Consider the following 15,529-nt stretch of genomic DNA (forward strand, 5'->3'; position numbering starts at 1 on the left):
GTTGGCATAACTGTCCTATCAAACCACACAGCTACAGGGCTGTCCATGGATTAATGAGTCTCCAGTCAGATGCCCTCTCCTGACAGCCTCACCATGGCCTGGACATGAGTTTAGGTTATAAAACCTGCCTATCAAAGAAGCAAAGGCTATGAGGGAAGCAGTTTCCTGAAGGAGAGGCAGGGCTGATTGGTATTGATCAGCATCCTGGAAAGAAAGTATTTATAAATGCAGGTTTTCACAATATTGTACCAATGTTTCTTTATATCAGAAATAATCATGGTAAATGCTTGTTATTGGTTTTGATGAGTTTGGCTGGTAGTATACACCTGCATTTTACTTAAGCCTATTTACTTTGAGAATTTCTGTTGTACTTTAAGATCATCAATACAATGATAATAATTCAAAGCCAATTCTAGAAATACAAAGTAAAATTTTTTCTATGAAACTGTCTTCATAGCAATCAGCGTCTGACATGGCAGTGGGCAGAATTAACGTGAACTGTGTCTGCCATTGCCTGTGTGGTGAACATCTTCCTGAAGGTAAAGGGGCTTCAAGTAGCAGGTAGGCATGCCAAAAAACATCCACATAAACCTCCTAGAAAGGGGCATGAGAGCTCAAACTCAAATGAAACCATCTGTGCAGAGAGGTCTGTGGAGCTGATGAGTATGTTATTTACAGGCCAATTCTGTGAGGTGTGCTGGCTGAGTAATTAGGACAATTGCTACTCTGGCCTTTAGCCCCTGCTCTGACTCAGCTTACACAATTTATCTACCCAAACAGACCAGTTCTCCACCACTCTTCTGACCAAGCACAGTGCTGTCTATTCTAGGGCATAACTTTATTGCCAAACTTTATTGTCTACTTTGGTACAATGATTTATTTCTTCTTAGTTCATTTTAAAACTATGAGGAGGGCTTCCCCGGCAGCGCAGTTGTTGAGAGTCTGCCTGCCGATGAAGGGGACACGGGTTCGTGCCCCGGTCCGGGAAGATCCCACATGCCGCAGAGCGGCTGGGCCCGTGAGCCATGGCTGCTGAGCCTGCGCGTCCGGAGCCTGTGCTCCGCAACGGGAGAGGCCACAACAGTGAGAGGCCCGTGTACCACAAAAAAAAAAAAAAAAAAAAAAAAAAAAAGAAAACAAGCTATGAGGAGATAACTTTTGTAACTCATTTGTTAAAGACAACAAGACACGGGTAAATTCATTCATTCACCCATTCATTTAACAAATGTTTTCCAAGGACCTACTTATGGTAGACCTTGTTTCAAGTGCTTGAGATACATCAATGAACAAAACAAAACAAAAAAATCCTACCATAATAGAGCTTACCTTCTATGCAGATAGAAAATAAACAAGATAGGGACTTCCCTGGCAGTCCAGTGGTTAAGACTCTGTGCTTCCACTGCAGGGGGCATGAGTTCGATCCCTGGTTGGGGAACTAAGATCCTGCATGCCGCACGGCCAAAAATAAAATAAAATAATAAAAGTAAAATAAAGTAAATAAAATAAACAAGATAAATAAGTAAAATATAGGGTATGATGGAGAGTGATAGAGATTGGATTTTTTTTTTTTAAAGAGCAGCAAAGAAAGAAATACTTTCTTTCCTTTTAAGGTGGAGGGGTAGATATAACATTAGTAAGACTGGGAAAACACTGCATGCAGAAGGAAAATCTCTCACATGGACAAATTCTTCTACAGGTAACGACTCCCCAGTGGCCTATAGCCACAGGTAGAACAGAAGTTGAGGACCTCAAACCAGCCAAATCCACCAGAGAGGGAATGAATTCTACTGAAGATCAGAGGATATGTTAGGTAAGGTCATAAGGCAAATAAAAGCGAGAAATAGATCTAGAAACCTGGTAATCAGAAGAGGAGGAAATATCAGGCATGTACTGAAGATAAGGCCAGACATAAGAGAGGACAAACTGAAGACAGTCTCCTATTAGGAGCTCAGAGGTAGGTAGGGGTAATCGGGAACCAGATCCCCAAACAGGATCTCAGTAATAGGGGACAGAACTCAGCCAAAGAACTTGAGAAGCAGATGTGGAACAACTTAGCCAAGCTAACCTTAACTCTAAATCAATGTTCACCCTCAACTAGGAGCTTTGAAAAATGTCTTGGTGCAGAAGTCACTTCATTCTGTCTCGGCCTGCAGGTAAAAGGAAGGGAGGGTGGCTATGATAGTAATTTCAGGGATACTTCTGAAAGTTCTTCACAACCGGTGTTACAGTGTAGTGTCCAAGCAGAATGGAGACAGGTCCTAATGCTGAAGAGGGTCCTGGAAGGCAGTTCCAGGTGTGCCACCTTAGTTGCTGAATGGATCATATGGTAGTGAGGGGGGATGTCTAGGGCAATGACAAAGAGGATGTCTGGGAGCTCAGTGAAGTGGCTGATAATCAGCTAGTACTCAAACACCTCAATATATTGATATAATTTGCCCACCTCTCAGGTATTAGCTCCTAAATCCAAGATCCTTGAGGAAGAGCTTTGATGACAAAAAGTAGCTTTGTCCATTCATAGCATTTTGGTCCATGTGAAGAGTGCAGTGTAGTCATTACAACACAGAGTTCTGACCAAGCCATTTGCAGGCTGTGTCTCTGGCACTTTGCTTATTCTCTCCAGGCTCTGGATCTGCAGTCATGAAATGGGATGATGACACCTACCTCTCAAGGGTGTTGTGAACATCAAAGGGATGGGAAAATGCGCAGAGTAGTGACTAGCACATAGAAACTGTGCAGTAATCACTGGAATAACCTTGCACTAGAAGGGACCTAGATGAGGTCTCGGCCAGTTCCCTGGTATATATGAGAAACCTGACATCCTGGGATGTTGTCATTTCCTTGTGGTCACCCAGTAGTTTAATCACAAGTTCAGAAGAGGAACACAGGTTTCCTGCCTCCCAGTTGCATGCTTTTCATTCTACGTTACACTGTAACTCTTTTACCCTTTTACAAATAATGTACTGGAGCTTTGCCCCTGTGCTGCACCAATAAGATATGCATTCATGTTACTGGGTTGGCCAAAGTTCGTCTGGGTATTCTGTAAGAGGTTATGGAAAACCCAAACGAACTTTTTGGCCAACCCAATAGTAACTTTTTGCTGTAGAACGTGTAGTAGGGAAGAGGGAAAAGTAAACATAAAATGAGATTTTATGCATAAAGCATAAAACCTATAGAGGTATGCTTAATGAAGGGCCTTGGAGTGTGGCGATGGGGATTCCAATGAAAATAGCACACATTTATATATAGGCTACGAACTCATTCTTTCCAGAACGATTAGTCAGCATGATGCCATCTATTTATTGTCCTCACAGATACTTCCCAGTTATTCTCTAAGTTGACTCTCCAGAAACTCAGGTAGGGGAATATATTCTGACAGAACACAGACGATCTTGCCCTGGGAACCACTGCCACTAAGTCTCCCATGAATCTGCATTTCTCTCTCTGTCTGGCAGCTTCAAGACAATGTTTAGAAGCAGCGACGTTAAGTAAATAGCCACAGCATGGAGAGTTCTTTCACCAGATTAGCATGACCCCTGATAGCTGGGGACAGCAAACTCACATTTAAAGAACACTGCCAAATGTGTCACCCTACTCCCTGCCTTCCCTTTAATTACCCCACGCCAGTAACTGGGTTTGTGTGTGGAGACAGCAAAGGAGACAAGCATGAGGTCTGGATTTTAGCCGCCCCCCTTCCCTGTCTCCTCCCCCATCTTCAGATCTAGAAAAGAGCAGCTCCACTGATGGAACTTGAGATGTGCTTCCATGGTTCACTGGTGTCTGGGTTTGTGTGTGTATGTGATTTTTCCATAGACACAACCCTTAACAGTTACTAAGGCAGCAGAACATGTGCTACCTTCCAAGAAGCAGAAGACTCAGTCACAATCTGTCAGAAAACAACTGTTTGCCAAGGAATTCTTCCAGAAGCACTAACCTTAGTTTAATATGTTATTGATTTTCTGAACTGTTAAGTATGGTTTATAATGGCAATAACCTACACGATACCACTCATTACATCAGTTAATACCTAGTTTATTAGAACGTTAACTTTCACCACAGGCAATTAACCGACAAACTGATTGTGTGTGTGTGTGTGTGTGTGTGTGTGTGTGAAAGAGAGAGAGAGACTTATAATGAGAAATTTCCAAGTGAACATTAGTTAAGTATTTTTAAATGGCTGTGGGAGCTTGACAGTGTAGCCCAAACTCATCTTACCTTTTCTTCCTAGAAGCAACAGGCCAGTACTATGGAAGTATGAACCCCCCCCCGACATTAGTGAGCTAATTCACAATTAGCCATGGGAAAATCATGTACATAATTGATTAAATGTCACTATTAACGGAAAGATGTGTGTGTGTGTATACATATACATGTAGAGAACTTGGGAATAGGATAAGGAAGAGTTCTAAACTATTAAATGCTGCCCCATAATTGGTGCAACGTAAGAGTCACGTTTATTCCTTTATAGGGATGTAGCATGACATATGGAAAGTTCTTTATATTTTATTGTATTCTCAACCTAGTATATTTCTATGAAATAATATTGTCTACCTATCTGTACTCATATAACAATTTTTTTCCCTAAAGCTCATATAAACAAATATGTGCCTGAAAAAGATGCCTTGATATCTTTGTTTATTTTAAGTTTAAAAACTGGTGTTTGGAGGAAACAAGACTTCCAGAATGTTAAAGAGATTGGCAAATCCTCTACCTGACACACAATAGTACTACTGAACAAATTGTCGAAACACTCATTTTACTGTTGTTTGGAAATTAACCAAAGGCATACAACAATCTGAGAAGCATTTGGTTATGCTCAAAAAACTGCTGAAATTCGGGCTTCAGGTACAAGCAGTGTCAACCTATGACATTTTCACCTGTACCTGCTCCCTGTGTTCCCCTACCTCTCACTAAGCTCATCCTGGATGGCAGTTCTACTAAGGTGGACAAGCCATAAAAATCAGGAGCTTCACTGCCAGTTGAGGCTGATCTAATTTGGTAACCCACTTGCAGGGACTTTGTCAAAAACAATAGCTATCTTGGTGACAAACAATCAGGGAAAGCTAACATCACAGCTGTGATACTGGATGAAGCAATTTACCATACAACCCAGCAATTTCACTCCTAAGTACCCAAAAGAGGTGAACACATAGGTCCACACACAGACTTGTACACAAGTCTTCACAGCAGCATTATATATAATAGTCAAAAAACTAAAAATAACCCGAATGTCCATCAGTTGATGAATGGATAAACAAAATGTGGTATACACATAAAACAGAATATAATTCAGCAATATAAAAGAAGGAACTACTGGTACATGCTACAGCATAGATGAATCTTTTTAAAAATAGCTAAGTGAAAGAAGCCAATAAAAAAAAGACCACATATTGTATTATTTCACTTATGTGGAATGTCCAGAAAAGACAAATCTATAGAAACAGAAAACAGATTAGTCATTGCCAAGGACTGGAGGTAGCACTGTAGAGTGAACTTAAAAGAGCAAGTGGGATCATTTTAGATTGCGATTATGGTTGCACAGCTCTATAATTTACAAAAAAAAATTTAATTGTACATTTAAAATGGGTGAATTGTATATAAGTGTACCTCAATAAAGCTGTTAAAAATTGGTGTATGATAGAGTATGAAAATATGGGTAAGAATACTAGCACTGACATAGAATAATCACTAGCTCTATTGTAATAATCTAACTTCTCTTGAAGTATGAAGCGTCTTGAAAAAGCATTGTAAGATTCTAAGTTTTATAAAGCAAGTCTCTTACTGCTTCATAATATACTAAAATAGAAAATTCTGAGCGCTCCATTATTTCCCTTGATGTATCTTAAGAAATTTTCCCATTCAATAAAGAAGATGTGGCACATATATACAATGGAACGTTACTCAGCCATAAAAACAAACGAAATTGAGTTATTTGCAGTGAGGTGGATGGACCTAGAGTCTGTCATACAGAGTGAAGTAAGTGAGAAAGATAAAAACAAATACCGTATGCTAACACATATATATGGAATCTAAAAAAAAAAAATGGTTCTGACGAACCTAGGGTCCGGACAGGAATAAAGACGCAGACATAGAGAATGGACTTGAGGACATGGTGGGGAGGGGGAAGCTGGGACGAAGTGAGAGAGTAGCATTGACAAATATACAATACCAAATATAAAATCGATAGCTAGTGGGAAGCAGCCGCATAGCACAGGGAGATCAGCTCGGTGCTTTGTGACCACCTAGAGGGGTGGGATAGGGAGGGTGGGAGGGAGACACAAGAGGGAGGGGATATGCGGATATATGTATACATATAGCTGATTCACTTCGTTATGCAGCAGAAACTAACACAACATTGTAAAGCAATTACACTCCAATAAAGATGTAAAAGAAAAAAGAAATTTTCTGATTCAGAAATGGTCTCATAAATCATGATAAAAATAATTTCAGATAGTTATAGGAGAATGTACTCTGAAATTACAAGATGTGTAATTACATAAACTACATACAGGACGTAGGAAAAAATACAGGATTTGCTCCATATTACACTTATTGAAAGAGAGAAAAATAATTGCTAATAATTTACTTTGGCATTAACTTCGCATTAGGCAATGCACTGAACAAAAGAATGAATACTATTTCAGATAGAATCTACCAAGGTCTTCTGAGATTAATGTAATTGTCAATTTCTAAACTAATTGAGGAACCTGAGATCATTGTCCTTATGTTCCTTTATAGAGTTTCTTTGCTAGAGATTGATAAGACACTCAGTTTAATTTTGTCAGAACAACAGCAACTCAATAAAATAGTCATTTTGGGGCTTCCCTGGTGGCGCAGTGGTTGAGAGTCCGCCTGCCGATGCAGGGGACACGGGTTCGTGCCCCAGTCCGGGAAGATCCCACATGCTGCGGAGCGGCTGGGCCCATGAGCCGTGGCCGCTGAGCCTGCGCGTCCGGAGACTGTGCTCCGCAACGGGAGAGGCCACAACAGTGACAGGCCCGCGTACAGCAAAAAAATAATAATAATAATCATTTTGTGCTGAAAAGATTTTTCCTACAAAGTAGAAGATAAAATTATGGCCAATACGCTTTCTCTTTATTTAAATTTAAAATGTTGGAAGAGCCATTTCTACCTATGAAAGTTATATAACATATAGGTATATATACACATATGTATATATTTAAGTAAATAGTATTACCTAATGTTGATGGAGATATGGGAAATTTGATAATACCATATCATGCTGGTGACATTGCCAAATGGAAAACAATTTGTCAGTGTGAATCTTGAAACATAAAAATCTTCATGCCTGTACCTAGCAATTCTCTTTCAGAGAATCTATCCAAATATCCTGCTACTTGGGCACTGCTTCAATAGGTACAACCTTTTGGGGGTTTAGGGTATGTGTGGATAGGAGAAAGCACAATCTGACTCAAAGAATGTTAAATATCTGCTAATTTCAAAGTGCCTGCCTGCATCGTGATAAAAGAATTGAGAAAGGTTAATGTAGCTTAAATCTCTTTTTCTCTCTGATGTATTTTCCACAAAGCCCTCCCAATTCAGCTTCATTGCTGTGTCAATCATACCCCATGTGAATTAATAGAGATATTACCAAAAGACCTGGGCAGAATGAGTCTGGAATTGTGGCTCTCAAAGCTAATGTAGAAAGAATTGTCACTTTGGTCCCATTTTGTAACGTTTTACCTTTAAAGCTTTTGGCACCTTGTGACCTACAATACCTGCCATTGAGCATGTGCAGAGTCTTCATTTGGGTCCCCAAGCTTCTGATAGCTTTGTACCAAGCATATCATTTATGTAACAGGATAAATGCAATTCTTCCTGTAGGCTCAGAAAGAGGCCACTAAGGCTGAGAAGAGAGCAATTGTTGCCTGGTAACTGCAGGATCTAAGCCAAGGGGCTGGCTCATCTATGTAGGATTTGCAAACGGGGCAGGGTGGGGGGGTGGGGGGGTGGTCCAATGCTGGGTCTTCCAGCATTAACAGATCACCCACCTCCAGATCAGATAAGAGGGTGAGATTAAAAAGTCAAGATATTTAATTTCATTTTTGTTGGTTTGTTTTGGTTTGGTTTTGTTTTATATTTCTTACTGAATTGCTGTAGCAAAAAGAGATGTGCATGTATTATAAGTGTGCAGCTCAATAAAATCTTATAAACTAAATTTACCCATAACACTAGAACCAGATCAGGAAACAGAACATTACCAACTCCACAGACTCCTCCCTCAAGCTTCTTCCAGCCAATCACCCCACTATTTTTGACCTCTAACATAACATGGAATAACCTGGCCTATATTAAGAATTTTATATAAATGGTGTCATAAAGTATATACTCTTGTGCCTGGCACATCTGTTCAGTATTGCGTTTTTGATATATTGTTGTGTATAGTTGTAGAATGACCATCCTCAATGCTGTATAGCATTCCATTGTGTGAATATACCACCATTTATTTTTCCATTCTATTATTGATGGTCAATTAGGCAATTTTCAATTTGGGGCTATTACAAATAGGGTTTCTACCAACATACCTTTGTTGAACATATACGTGCATGTCTGTTAGATATATGCCTAAAGAGTGGAATTGCTAGGTCAAAGAGAATAAATATGTTTAGCTATAGTATATAATGTCAAAGCATTTTCTAGTTATTATATCAATTTATACTCCCACCTGTACCTCTAGTATATGAGAGTTCCAGATGCTCCACATCCTCACTAACACGTAGTATTTTCTTTTTCATTTTAGCTATTCTGTAGGTGATGTAGAAGTGCACAGTAGTGAGGATTTATTTCAAGAAAGATTTAATTGCACTGTGCTTTACCTCCTCAACTCAAATGAGAGGAGCTTTGGGATCTATTAGAAAATCTTCAAATGTGTTTCCAAGAGCTTGAGGAACAAAAGGACAAGCATCTGACTTGTGCTTATGAATTTTAAAGGCAAGACCTATGGCTGGTACCACCCCTTGCTCTTGGCAGAGTGGAGAGGGCTGACCACAGAGCCGGCTCCTTTTTCAAAAAAGTAGGGAAGAGGTGCAGGTTTCCTGGGGATCAAATATGACCTTGAAAAAGGGATCCAATCTGGGTCTTCTTAGCATTTACTCCAACCCAGAGGACTGGTTGGAATACCTAGGACCCCAATTATAAACAGCTGAAAGCCAAGATGCCAAAGGTAAAGTTCTGTACAGTCAGCCAGAGAAAAGGCATTCCCCTAACCAAGGAGTTGAAGTGGGACGTCTCCAATTGGAAAATTGCTAAGGACCCCATAAATGCACCCTGTGGGAAGGAAAGAGGTATTATTGGAAAAATACTATCACCAGAGTACCCCAACACCTCATTCCAAATGAACCAACCACTTAAACTTGTGCCATTTTCACCATTGCCCTGGGGTCAGCCATGTAGTAATTAGCAAACAACTAAGAGAAGAAGTTAGTTCCTGTCCTTTTCCTGCTGCAGGATTCCAGTACTGGAGGAGGTCTGTGCGTAGGAAGGAGAAAAGTGTAACTGAATAAGTTTGGCATTTGAAATAACACTAGACTAGACTGGAGTTAAGTCATTACATGATGAACTTGTCAGTGCTTTAAAGAGATTTAAATATTTTTTACTGGTTAAGAGGGACTGGAAAAACCAGGGGGCATGTCAAGGATTTCAACCAGGGGGCATGTCAAGGATTTCATCCAGGGGCAGACAGAGAACTGACCCAGAGTAAGAATTAAAAGGAGGAGGTTGAGAAAGAATAAGGAAGAATTTCATATAATACAGGGGATTGACTTAATGTTTAAAAAAACAAAAAACTCTGATAACCTCAATGTTGATCCTCCCGATGATATTCAGTCTTTCACAGGCACAGTTTATAGGCAAGCAATAAGCAGCAAGATGTTTGAAGTTTACGTGAAAAGTGCTACAGTGCATTTAAAGACAAACCAACCTCAACTACTACCTAAGCATGTGCTTTAGAAAAAAGGCAAAATCATTCAACCGAAGGTGTCAGAGTGACACCTCTGAGTGACAACAGCCTCTACTGATCAATGAACAGTGATAACTGCGGGCCTGTGCCTTAACTTGAAGACTGGCCCATTGAACTGTTCTGACAGCTCTTGGGACAGAAACAGTTCTGCTCCAGTTATAACAGCAATATGCGTGACCAACATACAGGCTACTGAAGTTTCTGTGCCACAAGTAAATTCCAGTGAATGTTCGAGGGGTACATGGAGTGTAAGCATTCCTATTCCTATTCCTATTTCTCCACCACCAAAGCCTACAGCCTTTAGAGTCCATTCTTCAACAAGTCTGGTAAACCAACCACATAGACCTTCAGGGAACGTAGCCAAAAAATTTACCTAATCCTATAGTAGGAGTCAGAGGACATCCTCACCTCATAAAGAAGAGCATCCCAAGAAAACCAAAATGTAAGAGAATAAAACAAGTGAAGATGCTAACAGTCTTGTTTTGAGTGGGCATGAGAAAACAGAAATAAAGGAACAACTGTATACAAAAAAAATACAACTCAACTGGAAACTAAGAGACTTCTCTTTTGGCTTCTCAGAAAACATCAAGTACAAACCTCTCCAATATCCCTGGTCTCCCTGCAAATTCTATTCCAGTTATCAAGGATTCAATAAAACTGAGATTTAACTGGTCAAAATAACTTCAGTGGTCCATAAACAATATCTGCCAACTTAACCTGTTGTCTTCAAATGCTAAAAAAGGAGAATAGAGTGTACAAGATTAGACATGACTAAAAAAGGATTTAGGTTTATTTGCTGACCTCCCTGACTCGGCTAATCAGCATTTATTAGGAAGTCCTAATTAGTAAGTGCAGAGCCAGGAATGCTATTATTAATTTGTTATCAACAGTATGAAGGATGGCAGATATTGATAAACTTAGTTATTCTTTCTTAATCTGGCCAAAGAAAACTAACAGATTTTTCCAAATAACATGTTTTATGAATTCTCCATTGTGCTCCTTTCTGTCATATGTACATTTTTCATGAAAAATTTCAATTATTCAGTCTCTCCCTCTATCTTTCTAAATTAATTTTCCAGAGTTGGAGTATAGTCTTTACACCTTTCAGAGATGCATTAATTGAGGCTTTCTTTTCACCATTACTTAATAGGTCTAACATAGGTACACTATTTCTTCTTCCCACATTTTTGTTCTCTGTAGTCACTTTGCCTTCCCTTCCGCTACCTGAGAAAATATGGTATATTAACAAGTGAAATGCACAATGTCTGGTATTTTGTGTAGCTATGGATTTAGGATTTAGACTAATCTCGTTTTGTTTACACAATAGGGAAATTTCAGCTTTTTAAATACTTCATAGAATTGCACCCAAACTTTGCAAGTAGGAAACTTGGACATTTTCTTGGTAGTGACTTTTTAATTCTAATTTTCATAACCTAGAGATCAGGCTGTTGCTTTCACATGATGTATGTAGTATCTCATGACTGGAGTTTGTTTTGTCTTATAATATCTATACTCCTTTTGTTTTTCAAGAGCTATATTGTAAACAGATGATATATTACCTCATTGAAAATACATTTAAAACATGCACACACACACATACACACACACACAAACTTGCAAAAAAACAAACAAACAAACAGCAACAACCAACGCCAAGGTTAAGAGGAAAAATCAGGAATGAAATAAGCTAAATGTTTAGTATTAAAGGAGTTGGGATTGTGAATGTATTTAACTGTGCTCAGTATTTCTAATTTTCTGTGACACAAGTATACAACATGTGTAATGTTAAGAATATAAAAATAGAAGTTTGGAGCTGTTGATTTAGAACAAACATTAGAGAGCTAAGGATTTAGATTTTACTTTAAGTAGTTAGATTAATTTAATGATAGTTTAGATTGTCTATACATTTAGAAGTTTTGGTGGGAAATCATAGCATTTCCACTAGATATATTCTATATATATAAAATGTATATGTATGTATGTATAGACATGTGTATGTCTCTGTAGATGTTGTGTGTATTTCTGTGTATGTATGTAAAGTTCAAAAGCATTTTATTGCTTATCTCATTATATATAGTACTTTTTAAGTTACAGTTGCAAAACTTTACAACAGATATGGAACTCTGCCTTGCTGGAGCCTAGAAAACTATAAAGCAATAAAGAGCCAAAATGACTTTTTATACATGTTTTCATGTGAATTTAATGGGATTATGGGATATTTGATGGTAGAAATGCCACAGTGTTAGCTGAATCATCAAATAATTCCTAGACTACTTCTAACATCAATGTCTGGAGGTTATTTCTAAGTTATACTTGTAACCTTGGGTCAACTTTATGATGCCTTTAAGCTTAACAACACTAAACTCTTTGAAACTGTTAGGGGGGTAGTCTAGAGCCTTAAAAAAAATCTAGATAATACTGGTCTCAATACCTTGTAGATAGCCCAATGTTCCAAAAAGATTTTTGCAAATTCCTGGTAGAGGCGCTAAAGTAGAGGGAGGAACTCCAGCTCTGATTGTCTGCCTTCAATTAATTCTTATCCTCTACTTTGTGTCTCAGGATTGTTCCTTTCACTCCACCTTAAGGGGAAAACCTAATATGAGACACATACCCTACTCCTGGAGACCCGAAGCCAAAAGCAAACAGGATATTATTATTTTTTAATTCTACTGAATAGTATATGAGCCTGATATATCAAAGTAAATTTAAATTGTATGTTAGATATATTTAGCCTTCAAATCCATTGATTACCTGGGTATAGGATATTTCTCCCCAAATCTACTGCCTCAAATAGCACTTTGGCCTCTTGACAGTTCCTGAATCCTTCTACTCATCAGTTGAACCATATTCTCCCAATGACACTATTTTCTTACTCTATTATAGAAAACAATTCAGGGTTTATTAATATCTATTTCTATAACCACCACTTATAACCACTGAATGAGAAAAATATCAAAACAAAAGCCATATGGAAAGGAGATCCCGGGATGGGGAGAAATTTATATTTATTTTTTACAGATCCATTGACTAAATTTGTCCAGTCCATTTTAAAAGAGAGTTGAGACAGCATTAATTCATCCACGTTGAGAAATATTGGCACTGTGCTTGGCTCTAAGAATACTGTACTGAGTGAAATAGACAAAACCCCTGCGCTTACATATTTCCTTGTCTGGGGGAGACAAACAAATTATCCTATAAATAGGCACAGTCAAGAGCCGTGATGAGTGCTGCATAGAGTGTAAGTTTTGTTAAAGTGTACAGGGAACCTAAGTTCAATTGAAAACTCAAGGAAAGCCCTTCTGAGATGGAATCATGTACAGCATGCCTTCAAGTATGAGAAGAAGCCGGGCATGGAAAGGGCAAGGAGGAAGATGGACAAAGGGCCTGAGGTAAGAACCTTGGGTGTTTGAGAGAATGAAAGAAGGTCAGGGGTGAGAAGCATAGGGAGCATGTTAGCAGGGCAATGCAGGGCAAGGAGTTTGTAGAGGAAGATAGAGGTCAGCTACCAAACGATGCGAGATATTATTTTTGGTATAACTCTTGGAAATTCTTGAAAAGTTTTGGGGAGCAGGTGGCATGATCCAGTTGACATCTTAAGGAGATCACTCTGTAGTTTAGGAAGAATAGATCCAAGAACAACAATGAATGACATTTATTTTCATAAATCTAGAAAAGGTTATGAAATTGGAGATACATTACACAAATTAGATGTCAGATAACAGACCTTTTCTGGAAGAATTAGGTGTCAGGGAATAGATTCAATTTGTCTAATGAGAGAAGTGCCTGTTAGGAGCATTAGAATTCTAGAATAAAATTCCTAGTAGACAATACATATATGAACTTTCTCATGTAAGTAAAGGTATCAACTACCTGAAATGCCTTTTCCCATTTGATCGTCAAATGGAACATCTGATTCTAATATTCCCATGGATCAAAGCCTTGTAAGGTCATTCAGACGCAATTTCATGGGGGCAAAGCCAAAAACTGCAGGTCTAATTCATACTGCCTTTGCCTTCACACATCTCCACACAGCTGATTGTGCAACTGCTGCAGTGAAGAACAGGGCTCCTAAATTTGAAACTATATCACCCACATCACTTATCATTAACATGTGTCCTAGTCACTTTATTAATTATATAAATCTTTTGTACAAGGGTCCCTGGGATGGTGGACAGACAGTACGTGCAGCACCATCGGCTGTCGGTGCCAATCATTTGGTGAATATGATTAACTATATTATAGATTCGTTAGGTGCTTTTTAATCATGTTTACACATTTTAAGAAATAATTGAATTGGTTGCACAGATGTGATAATAAGGAGGCAAAGACAGAAGACCACTATATGCTAAAATTGGTTTTACGCATTTCAGCAAAAATATACCACATTAACCTCACGCTAATATTCAGAAAATTTTCTACAGCCCTTGCTTACCTTCTGGTACAGATCTGCATTTTCCTAACAGCTGGGAGTGTACAAGTTTAAATCTGGTGTAGGTTGCTCTATTCCCCCAGTATATTTCCTTCCTTGCAAAACTATTGTGGAGCCTTTAAATTTGAATTTTCACAGTAATTCACAGGAAGTTATGCTGCAGCCAGTCTCAGCTCTTAATGGCTTATTCACATGTGATGACACACGAAGTAGGCTTTATTTTGTATTTCAGGAAATTGACTGGTGCATTGTGTTTTTCTTTTCTGGAGGTTGAAAATGTTAGCTAGAAATGCCCCCAAGCATAAAAGAGATGAAGACAAAGCACAATTGGTCAGAGGCCCTAAAGGTTTTCATAACATTCATTCCTAATCTTCCAGAAAAAAATCTTCAACTTTGCTTTCTATGAAATAAAAAATTCTGGCATTGATTATTACCCATTCTTAGTCCATTCAGATATCCATTGAGTGGAACTTTCCCTGTAAATCAATAAAACAGGTCTCAATTTCAAAAACGCTTCATACAGTTTCAGAATTTGTTTTCAGAGGGTGCCACCGAGGGAATCCTAAATCAGTTCTTAATTTTCTATAATATACAAAATTTTGGGTTTGCTCTCTGCTATCACACTGATGAAAATTATAAGTAAAAGGGGTTAAGAGAGCCCAAGGGAGAGCACAAGGAATTTTCTGAATCTTCTTTCCTAATGTCCTGAATAACAGAAAACAAAGGAATTGGCCTCTCTGAATTTGATAGCTGGAGGGGAGAGTATGGGGGGAGGGGAGGTAGAGAAGCACATAGTTAACTAAACAGAAGTCACAGCTGCTCCCCTATCCAACTCCTTGCCTGCTTGTTCTGAGGCCTTTCGTTGGGCAGAATTGGAGAAATAGCATGGTAAACGATGATACGAGATGGACGGATTTGCTCTATACTGGAAACAGCAGCGAGCAAGTGGTGAAGACAGAGAATGGATTGGATGGTATCTGGGGAAAGAGAAGACAGGGGCTGGAGGAGACTAGGTTTGGGAGTCTGGGAGCATTTGGGTAGAGGGGGAGGAAAGACTTTGATTCTACTGTCAAGCCTGTGATACCCTGACAGAGAGAAAAGGACAAAGAGAGGTTTAAGTTGTG

General features: G+C 38.8%; 1 pseudogene; it reads left to right on the forward strand.

Annotated features, from left to right (window-relative positions):
* Positions 1-9,750: 9,750 nt before the first annotated feature.
* LOC132418230 (poly(A) polymerase alpha pseudogene) lies at positions 9,751-10,657 on the forward strand (annotated as a pseudogene).
* The last annotated feature ends 4,872 nt before the right edge of the window (positions 10,658-15,529 follow it).

The sequence above is a fragment of the Delphinus delphis genome, chromosome X (genome assembly GCF_949987515.2).
Source record: "Delphinus delphis chromosome X, mDelDel1.2, whole genome shotgun sequence".
In the NCBI taxonomy this organism is placed as follows: Eukaryota; Metazoa; Chordata; class Mammalia; order Artiodactyla; family Delphinidae; genus Delphinus; species Delphinus delphis.